At 40.4% G+C, this 11,393-nt stretch overlaps 1 long non-coding RNA gene across 1 annotated transcript; it reads left to right on the forward strand.

Moving 5' to 3' along the window:
* Window positions 1-1,388, forward strand: LOC147376523 (uncharacterized). Its single transcript, XR_015161024.1, has 2 exons — window positions 1-206; window positions 852-1,388. It is a non-coding gene; the product is annotated as an uncharacterized LOC147376523 (long non-coding RNA).
* The last annotated feature ends 10,005 nt before the right edge of the window (window positions 1,389-11,393 follow it).

An 11,393-nucleotide genomic window follows, 5' to 3' on the forward strand; every position in this document is an offset into this window, starting at 1 on the left:
CGGACAAGGGAACTGTGTGATATCAGTATGACTGGGGCATTGATTTTTGAGATTGCAAGCACGTGGAATTTGGGGTGGGAAACAAGTGCATCATGCCAGTCCTGGGGTATCCCCCCCTGGGTGGAGCTGCCTGGTCCTTATAAAAGGAATCTCCATCACAGTGCTGTCATTGTCGTGACGGTCATAGGTCTTCTTTGGAGCCTCTGGTGAGCACAACTCTTAAGAGATCTTTATGGAACTTGGGTGTTGGGATTAATCCAGGGGTAGAAGTGGCTTTAATTGAAGCAATTAGAGCTCTGTATGGGAAAAAGAAGATAATGAGGATTTAGGGGTAAATTTTTGATATTTGGTCATGAATGCAGTCTTAAATGTGAGGAGATAATGGAGTCAGAGGCACAGTCTTAACCTGAGAGACAGTAAGATACTGTGCTACAGCACAGCACACATTAGTTCCAAATGCACACTTCTCAGCATCCAATTCTCCTCAGAAGTCCACAGTCAGGTCAGCTTGGCCAGCAACCAAGACCTCATGGGAGAAATAAGTAGAGATTTGTTTGGGGATTGGCTACATGTTTATTATCCAACTTATACTTCAGAGTATGTTTGTATTCGTACAACACCTTGTAGGTAATTTTGTTTGAGAAAGTGGTAGAAGCAAAGGATAATCAGAAAAGACTGAAGATCTGAGGGCAAGAAATACTAAAAATGAAGGGTGAAGTAGCTCTGAAAAAACATAAAGTCTGCATCAGGAATCCAGAAGAGTCCTTAGTGATGGGAGGGTTGTTGGCACAGCTAAATGTTCTATCAATCAGACTCATAGGTATTAAGAAAGTTGTCTGTTTGTATTTCAGATTCCTTGAGACCCAGGAAGGATGTCTCACCACCAGCATCCTCATCCCCATCCGCATCAGCATCAGCATCAGCATCACCATCAGTGCAAGGAGCCCTGCCATCCACCTCCAAAAGTGTGCCCACCCAAGTGCCATGAGCCTTGCCCACCTCATCCATGCCCACCTCCACTGAGCCAGAAGAAATGCCCTCCAGGTCCACCATGCCCACCATGTGAGCAGAAGTGTCCACCCAAGTGGAAGTAACAGCACCAGAGTACATCTGGACCAAGAAACAAGATCCTGGCTCTTCCATTTCCTCCCTTCGGCCATGGGGACAGACTGCATCTTCCTTAATCTCCCTCCTCAACCGACAGCAGACAGAGGAAAGGCTTGCTGCCTAAAGCTGACACCACGTTGTTGGAAGAAGAGCAGCAGGATCATCGATTTTACTCTCTGTGCCATGTGCCCATCTGTAATCCCTGTTGTGATATCTACCCCATGAGCAATTAGTGGGTCTATTCCTTTGCTTCTCCAATAAAGCATATTCATAGTCCATTATGTATTTTTCTTTCTTTTTTTTTTGCATATAGTGTATTTCATCACTTCTGTCAGCTACATGTATTCTTCTGAGCATTCCTTTTCCTTCCCTTTGGATTATCAGAATTAGACTTTTCCATCGTTGAGTTCAGCTTTATCTCAAATATGTCTTTTGCACTGGATCCATCAAAGAATTCCTTCATTGGTTTCTGACTTGTTTCTATCTTTGTCTACTTTGAAGACCCTGAAAAGAACTGAATTCTCTCAGTCTCAGGTTCCTTATTTGTAAAACCAGTAGGCAAGAATCTATTCAACTCCGTGTACTCATAGAAATTAATTTATTCACAAATGTTTCCCCATTATTAAAACATGCCAAGCAGTCTCTTATGTGCTAGGGACATGAGGATGCTGCCAAAAGTCCTTTTTCCATCAAAACTTTTGCAGGAATTTTGCACACACACACACGTGCATATACAAGGCAAATTATAATGATGCAGGGGGAATGTTAGAGACAACTGTGTAGAAAAGCTCTTCCAAAGTGGCTTTTAGGGCAAAGACTTGAGTGAAGAGATGAGTGAGCCTTGAGTATCTGGGGTACACGTACCTGTGAGAGGAGATGGTGAGTGCTGAGGCAGGGCAGAGTAACTGCAGGGAGAACAGTCATCAGAGAGACAATGTCTCCAAACGGGGCTGAAGGCATTGGATCTCAAAGATGTATCAAAGATTTTAATAATTCATTCACAGTTTTCTAGCCATACTATGCTGAATTTCAGAGTCTCAACTTTCTATGTAATTCTCTACTATCACATCTGTTTTCTTTTAACTGAAAGTACATATGATCCTTTGAAGACTTTTTTTCTTAATGGTTAAAAGGGCTGAGGAATATATTAATTCTTTGGCAAAAATAATGTATTTCATGAGAGTGACTATATGAAAAACAGGTCTATTATTAAACATGTTCTCATATTAGAGGGAAGTTGACTCCATTAATTTCAATCACCTTATAGGTAAAAAATGCGTAAAGAATTTTACTGTTGTTGTGCTTCCAACACTAAGAAGAAGTGATTTCATTTTTAGGAGGGTTGACTTTGTACTCTTGAACAGGGCTCTGGCCTAATATTATTGACATGATTCCCTCCCCAATTTTGTCTTGAAGAAAAACAAGAAAAAAGAAACCAAAAATAAAATTTTGTTTGATTTTAGGAGAACATGATCAACATAATCAGAAAGTTCATAAACATTTGCTATATGAATGGGTAATTATAGATTAATCTCTTTATTGTCAAGAAACACGAAGATAAGAAAAAAACATTACCAACCCTTCAAAAGACCCACGTTTCCTAAATAAATTGCATCTCATACCTTCTCCACTAGAAATGACCACAATCATGTTTCTGAGATCACAGATCCTATAGCCAGCCTTCCTGAGTTCACTTCATGGTTCCTCTAAGTAACAACTGGTAATTATCTTGGGTAATTTGCTTAAGGTCTCTGTGTCTCATTTTAAGGTCTCATTTTCTTCACTTTAAAAGTAGGAATAATAATAGTACTCATTTTATAGGTTAGTTGTGAGACTTACATTTATACGTATATATAAAGCACTTAGAACTGTGTCAGCACACAGAAAGCACAATGAGGATCAGAAATTACTGTGAGTGCATCAGAACTGCTCAGCCCATGAGCATACTTTGTCAGTGTGGTTACTTTTTAATCTATGAATTTAATGCCTTGGCCCCTATGCCACTTAAAGAAGCAATACTTTTCTCATTACAGTTGTGATAATCTTATAGTTTGCAGCATATTTAGCCTATGTCTTTCCTGTATTAGATTTTTGCTTTATCATCTTAAGTTGTCTGCTCTTCCCACTGCTCGCCCTCCCCTTCTTCTGCTCCTCTATCTTCTTTGTCTCTTCTTCCTGTTCCTCTCTTCCTCATTCTTTTGGGAATTTACAGTCTGCTGGCACTACAAATTGTGTGTTCTTTCAAGCTTATGAGGGACAACTGTTGGACAACGCTACAAATCAGGAGTTGATTAATTGTTGGTGGATTGTCTGGACTTGAGAAAGTGATTTAAAATGTTAATAACTAAGATTAATTTAAAAATGTGTAGTATTGCAAATCTACAGTCATCAAGCCAGTATCGTACTGGTACAAAACTGGAAATATAGACCAAAGGAACAAGATAGAAAGCCCAGATAAAGCCATGCACCTATGGACACCTTATGTTTGACAAAGGAGGCAAGAATATACATAGGAGAAGAGATAGACACTTCAATAAGTGGTACTGGGAAAACTGGTCAGCTATACGTAAAAGAATGAAATTAGAAAACTCCCTAACACCATAGAAAGTGAAGTCGCGTCATGTCCGATTTGTGCGACCCCATAGACGGCAGCCCACCAGGCTCCCCCATCGCTGGCATTCTCCAGGCAAGAAAACTGAGTGGGTTGCCATTTGTTTTCCAATGCATGAAAGTGAAAAGTGAAAGTGAAGTCGCTCAGTCATGTCCGTCTCTTTGCTACCCCATGGACTGTAGCCTACCAGGCTCCTCCATCCAGGGAATTTTCCAGGCAAGAGTACCGGAGTGGGTTGCCATTTCCTTTTCCAACCCAGGGATTGAACCTGGGTGTCCCACATTGCAGGCAGACACTTTACCATCTGAGCTACCAAGGAAGCTGACACACAAAGATAACACCATAAACTCAAAATGGATTGAAGATCTAAATGTAAGACCATAAACCCTAAAACTCTTAGATGAAAACATAGAAAGAACACTCTTTGACATTGTTGTGGTTCAGTCATTAAGCGATGTCCCACACTTTGCAACTCAGTGGACTGCCCCAGGCCAGGCTTCTCAGTCCTTCACTATTGTCTGCAGTTTACAGAAACTCATGTCCATTGAATAGGTGATGCTATCCAAGATGCTATCTCATCTTCTGTTGCCCCCTTCTCCTCCTGCCTTCAATCTTTCCAAGCATCAGGGTCTTTCCCATTGAGTTGGCTCTTTGCCTCAGGTGGCCAAAGTATTGGAGTTTCAGCTTCAGCATCAGTCCTTCCAGTAAATATTCAGGGTTGATTTCTTTTGGGATTGAGTGGTTGGATCTCCTTGCAGTCCACGGGACTCTCAAGAGTCTTCTCCAACACCACAGTTCAAAAGCATCAATTCTTCAGAGCTCAGCCTTAAAAGAGAAAAGGGAAAAGGGAACCTTCTTGCACTATTGGTGGGAAAGTAACCTGATACAGTCATTATGGAGAACAGTATCGAGATTCCGTAAGAAACTAGGGAATAAAACTACCAAATGACCCAGCAATCCCACTACTGGGCACATACTCTGAGGAAACCATAACTGAAAAGGTACATGTATCCCAATATGCATCACAGCAATATTGAAAATAGTCAGACATGGAAGCAACATAGATGAATGGATAAGGAAGTTGAGGTACATGTATACAATGAAATATTACTCAACATTAAAAGGAACAAATTTAAGTCAATCCTATGAGGTGGATGAGCCTAGAGCCTGTTATACAGAGTGAAGCAAGTCTGAAAGAGAAAAACAAATATCATATATTGCTGCATATATATGGAATCTAGAAAAATGACATTGATGAACCTAGTTGCAAGGTAGCAAGAGAGATGCAGACGTAGAGAACAGACTTGTCACAGTGGGGAAAGAAGAGGATGGGATGAATTGAGAGAGGAACATGGAAACCTACATTGCCATACCTAAAATAGAAAGAAAGTGGGAATTTGCTGTATGACACAAGGAATGCAATCTGGTGCTCCATGACAACCTAGAGAGATGGGACGGCGTGGGAGGGGGCAGGGAGGTCAAAGAGGGAGGAGACGTATGTTTACCTGTGGCTGATTGATGTTACTGTATGAAGCCAGTACAACATTGTAAAGCAATTGCCCTCCAACTAAAAATAAATTTTTTAAGAGTTCAGTGTAATGAATATGTAGTTTGTGTGGTTTTATGCTGTGAATTCAATGTCTACACATACAATTTTTTCCTTTCCAGAGAGTAGAGTGATAATCAATTACCACCACAGTATTGACTACTGTATATCTTTAAATTAACTCGCCTGTCATTCTTTCTGTCCTTATATTAAATAGAGTTTCCAACTGGAAATATAATTTCTGGTATCCTTGACAAAGTGTCTCAGTAGAATCATGATGATCTGTAGGTTTCCCCAACACTTGTCACCCTAGGGCTTTCATTCTCTTATTACTCTCAATTATGTCCATAGCTTTTTTTTTTTTTTTTGCATTTTGAGTCTTTCTCAATTTGAGTTTTTAACCTTTGTTTTGTAGGAGCAAAACCTCAAGAAGCTATCAGAAAATATATTTGTGGAAATTATATTATTTTATTCATAATTGACTAATAGTTTGGCTACATGTAACATTGTAGGTTCAAAAAACATTTTCCTTTGGAATTTTAGAGGCAGTGCTCCATAACTCTTTGAGCATGTATATTTGCTGATGATTTCTTTTCTACCTCATGGCTTACTTAGCCTCTCTTCTACTCATTCCCCAACAGTCAGCTTCTTTCCTAGATAACCACTGTTACTAGTTTCTGAGATAAATCTAGCAAACTCTCATGTAGATATTACACGATTTTCAGAGATATTCAGAGATTCGGTTTGGTACAAATGCCCATTTGTAAAATGGAAAACATCCATTATATGAAAAAATATCCATTATTTGGAAAGAATGCAGACCATTTGTCCTTGAGTCACTTTCTCTGTTATCAAGAGCTAATTATCCCTCTTTCTAAGTACGCAACCTCATTAGGCACCTTGTTCTTATGAAAGACTAATCCTCTTTCAACTTACCAAGCATAAGTGACAAGCCACAGAATTTATTGGTAAAAATACATTGAAATCCATTAGTAATTCATGGAGAAAGATAAGCAAATATAAAATTATGTTGGTAAAACTAAGTCACATATTCCCTAGATAACTCTCTTACTCCAGCAGGTACCACCTAGTTCCTAAGACTTCATCATGAAAAGAATGCTGTGAAAGCACCTAATCCATCCCAAGACATTGCTGTTCCTTCCAGGATTCCTGAAGGGTGTCTGTTTCCTAATGGTGATCCTCGTTACTGCATTGTGCAATCTCAGAGGACTGGGCAGGAACAGCGGTCCTCATCTTGGTTCTCTGAGAGACTGAGAAAGACATCAGGAGCAGGACTCAGTCTAAAGAAGTTCCTACCTCTTCAAACACCCGGTTTATGCCACTGATCTTTTTCTGAACTACATCAGCCCAGTCAAGATAGAAACACAGCAGATGCTACACGGTCTCCTTTCAGGCAAGAGCACATGCTTGAAATCTTCCCTCAGGCAGTGGAGAAGGAAGACCTCTGTTACTAGTAAAAAGATGTGGATTCTTCAAGTGCCTTCCAACTGATCTTCTAACTAGCAGTGATAACAGCTAGAAGAAAGAGAGGAGCAGGCAGGGGTCTTAGCGAGGGAAACAGTCTACACAATGCGATTCTTTATAATATCTAGAGCATCTTTGACATTACTGATCAGTTATTTTAAGTAGTTATTCATAATTATCAGTTTTTCTAGCCTTTAGAGCTGACATATATAATTTTTAAATTTATTTTTAATTGGAAGAGAATTGCTTTACTATGTTCTGTGGGTTTCTACCATGCAACAATGTGGATCAGCTCTAAGTACACATATATCTCCTCCACTGTGAGCCTTACTTCCACCCCACTGCCCCCTATCCCTCCCCTCTAGGTTGTCACAGAGCACCAGGCTGAACTCCCTGAGCTATAAAACAACTTTGCATCGTCATCTAATCTACACACGGCAATGCCTGTATATCAGTGCTACTCTCTCAATTCGTTCCACCCTCTCCTTCCCTCATGTGCACACAAGTTTGTTTTCTACATCGGCATTTCTATTCCTGCCCTTGAAAGAGGTCCATCAGGGCTATTTTTCTAGATTCCATACATATCTGTTAATATACAATATTTGTTTTTCTCTTCCTGAATGACCTCACTGTGGATAAAAGGCTCTAGATTTGTCCACCTCAGTTCAATTGACTCAGATTCGTTCCTTTTTATTGGTTGAGTTATTTTTCATTATATGTATGTGCAACAACACCTTCATCCACTCCTCTGTTGATTGACATCTAGGTTGCTTCCATGTCCTGGCTATTGTAAATAGCGCTGCAATGAACACTAGGTACACATGACCTTTTGAATCACGGTTTTCTCAGGGCAACTACTGGGCCATTTGGTAGTTTTACTCCTAGTTTTTAAATGAATCTCCGTACTGTTCTCCATAGTAGCTGTATCAATTTACTTTTTTTTAAAGTTTTATTGTGTTAGGAACACCTAATATGAGGTGTATTCTCTTAACAGTATTTTAAGTGTATAATACAGTGTTGTTACACAGGCTTGATGTTGCAAGCAGATCTCTAGAACTGATACCTTTCAGGACTGAAATTTTATACTGTCAACTAAAAAATATAGTCACAACCTGAAAGGAGACTTTTATTTTATCTGGTGGGAAAGTTTAGGACTCCAAGCCCAGGAGACAGCATCTCAGTAGCTCTGAGAAAAGTGTTCCCCTTGGAACATGGAGTGGGAGTCAGGCTGCATACAATTTACAGCAAAGGGAGCAGGCAGTCTGAACATCAAAGAGCAGGTATCAAATAAGCAATTTAGCATTGGATGTATGGGAAGATTCAAGCCTCTGGGCTCACTGAATTCATTGCTTTCATATGTACCTCAGCTATGTGGGCCAAATCCTGTTTCCTTGTTCACCTTAAGCAGTGGCAGCTGTGGCAGATGGCTGCTCCTTGTGTTCCCCCAGCTCCTCAGCAATCACCATGGCGGGTGGTGGCATCTGGTGGATTGAGCTTTGGGAGCCCGCATTCACATTTGGAGGCCAGAAATCGCTGATGGCTGTGACATTTCTTATTTATTGATTTGGCAGTAGAGATTTTCATTTCACAATACCCATTGATTAGCAATACTCTTTTACTCCATGCCCTCCCTCCCCCAGTTCCTGGCAACTACTATTCTATTCTTTATTCCATGAGCTTGACTCTTTTCGATACCTCATATAAGGGGATTCATGTGGTACTTGTCCGTCTGTTTCTGGCTTATTTCTCTTGGCATAATGTCTTCCAGGTGAGTTCATGTTGTGTCCTAGGACAGGATTTCCTTCTTTTTAAGAAGGAATAATAATCCTTTGTATGTATATACTACAGTTTACTTATCCACTCATCTGTTGATGGACATTTAGTTTGTTACCACACTTTGGCTACTGTGAGTACTGCTGCAGTGAACTTGGGAGTGCTAATATGTTTTTGAGTCTTTGACTTAAAATATTTTGGGTAAATAATGTAGGTGTAGAATGGGTAAAACCTATGATAGTTCTGTTTTTTCTATTTTTAACTTTTTGAGTGACCTTCATATTCTTCATAATGGTTACACCATTTTGCCTTCCCACTGCCAGGTACAAGGGTGCTTTTTCCCTCCATAATCTCACCAACATTTGCTATATTGCTTTTTTGATTATAGTCATGTTGTAGCCACACGTTCCGGGAAACAAACTCACTCAGAAGGACAATGCAGATAGTGGAGTGCAGTTTATTGCACCCGCGGGCCCAAGGCAGAGTCTCCTCTTAGTCAAGGACCCTGACCAGCATTTGTGAAAATCTTTTACACCCCGTGTGTTCGTGTCTGAACCCACCACTCCAAAATCCTTGAGACTTAGGTAAACCAAGGAAAATACAATCCCAATAACCCCATCATTCACATGCTATGTGCTTCATGTGCTCAAACAGTTAGCCAATAATCAATAAACCCGAGGTTACACTCCGGTAGATACAGAAAAATTTATAGCCTGTTAGGAGGAAGGGGTGATTAGTGTATGTTTGCTCTTAGGCGATGAGTAACCTAGATACGATCTGCAAGGTTCCCCTGTGTGGAGGGGGTCTTATCCTTCTGTTGTTGTTTTCATAGGCACTAAACACGGAGTTCAAAATCCATTGGAACGGTGGCTGAGCATGATCAGCACAAACAGGCCTAAGATGGAGTCCAGGCCCTATGAGTTTCTTCTTTAGTCATTCTTCAGGTGTGAAGTGATACATCATTGTGGTTTTGATTTGCATTTCCCTGGTGATTAGTAGTGATATTAAATTCCTTTTCATGTCCCTGTGGATATACATATATATGTCTTCTTTAAAGAAAGCTCTATTCAAGTCCCTTACCTATTTAAAATTAAGGTTGTTAAATTTTTTTCTATTATGTTGTAGGAGCTTCTTACATACTTTGGAAATTAACCCCTTATCATATATATGGGGCTCATATTACCTTAAGCCTTGTAACCAGGAAGAGTTAATTTTGAATCTGTGCTGGATCAGCTTCTGTGATTTTAACCCTCATCTTGCCACTTTTGCTATTGTAAGCGTACATAATGGACTGCCTTTGGGAGATAACCTGAGCTGCCCACCTTTGAGGGACTGTAAGGAAGCAAATGTAACACATTCCTCCCCATGAGGCTTGACATACTAGGGGAAATTTGCAATTTTGTAATTTTGTACTCAATTTGCAATTGAGTAGTTTTTTACTTTGTTTCCTTATTCGCACTCCATTTCTGACTCATAAAAGAACCTGGCAACCAGGCCCCAGCAAGATGATTATTTTGAGGCATTAGCTTGTCATTGTCCCAGCCAGCGGGTTCCCGAACAAAGTCCCTTTCTGGTCTAGGTAGGCTTCCCTCATAGCTCAGTTGGTAAAGAATCGGCCTGCAATGCAGGAGACTCGGGTTTGATTCCTGGGTGAAAAATGAAATTTTTCATTTCATTTTTTCCTTTTCCTAGTCTAGACACCTCATCTCAGATTCACTGCAGCGAGCGAAGCAAGCTTGGGCTTGGTAACAGACTATGATATGTGCATTATATTAGACATTTTGTTGTTTTCATAGCAAAATTTTGAGGCCAATATAGCTTTTGTCTTTAATTTACAGCAGTGTTAGGAAGCTGATCTTCAGAGCGGTTGGGAAACATTTAATGTCACAAAGTACCAGTGCCTATAGATGTCTGCATACCCAGGGCAGTCAAGGTCCCCCACAGAAGGCTTCACTTAAATTCAGTTCAGTTCAGTCGCTCAGTCGTGTCCTACACTTTGCGAACCCATGAATCACAGCACGCCAGGCCTCCCTGTCCATCACCAACTCCCGGAGTTCACACAAACTCATGTCCATCAAGTCGGTGATGCCATCCAGTCATCTCACCCTCTGTCATCCCCTTCTCCTCCTACCCCCAATCCCTCAGAGTATCAGGGTCTTTTCCAATGAGTCAACTCTTCGCATGAGGTGGCCAAAGTATTGGAGTTGGGAGGCAGTGTCTCCTTGATCACTGTCCTTTCTGTGGTTAATTTCCTCTGCCTTAGCACTTGCCCACACCTCTCATGGTACAATGTATCCCAGATACACTCAAAGCTCACTTATTTCTTCACTCAAGTTGTTGCCCAAAATGCGACTTTGGAAGAGCTTTTCTCCAAATTTTCTCTAACATACACATGCAGGACTATTATTTGTCTTCTGCATATGTGTGTGTGTGTGGGTGTGTGTGTAAAATTCCTTCAAGAATTTAGATGGACAAGAATGTTGGTCACCATTATCATGCGCCTGGCATATAAGAGATGGCCTGGCATGTATCAATAATTAGGAAACATTGTGTCTATATTAACTTCTATGAGTACACTGAGTTGAATACATTCTCTCCTCATTTTCTCAAGTAAGGAAACTGAGGCTGAGAGAATTCAGTTCTTTTCAGGGTCCTACAAGGTAGAGAGATAGACACGTTTGAAACCAGTGAAAGAATTCCTTGATGGATCCAATCTAAAAGACATATTTCAGGCAAAGCTGAACTCAATGAAGGAAAAGTCTAAGTCCGAAAATCCAATGGTACGAGTAAAAGGAACACACAGAAGAATACTTGTAGTTGACAGGAGACGTTAAAAACACAAAGTGCAAAAGAAAAACATAAGAAGAAATG

The sequence above is a fragment of the Bos grunniens genome, chromosome 3 (assembly GCF_055505025.1).
Source record: "Bos grunniens cultivar Pamir isolate PY7600 chromosome 3, Bosgru_T2T1.0, whole genome shotgun sequence".
Classification (NCBI taxonomy): Eukaryota; Metazoa; Chordata; class Mammalia; order Artiodactyla; family Bovidae; genus Bos; species Bos grunniens.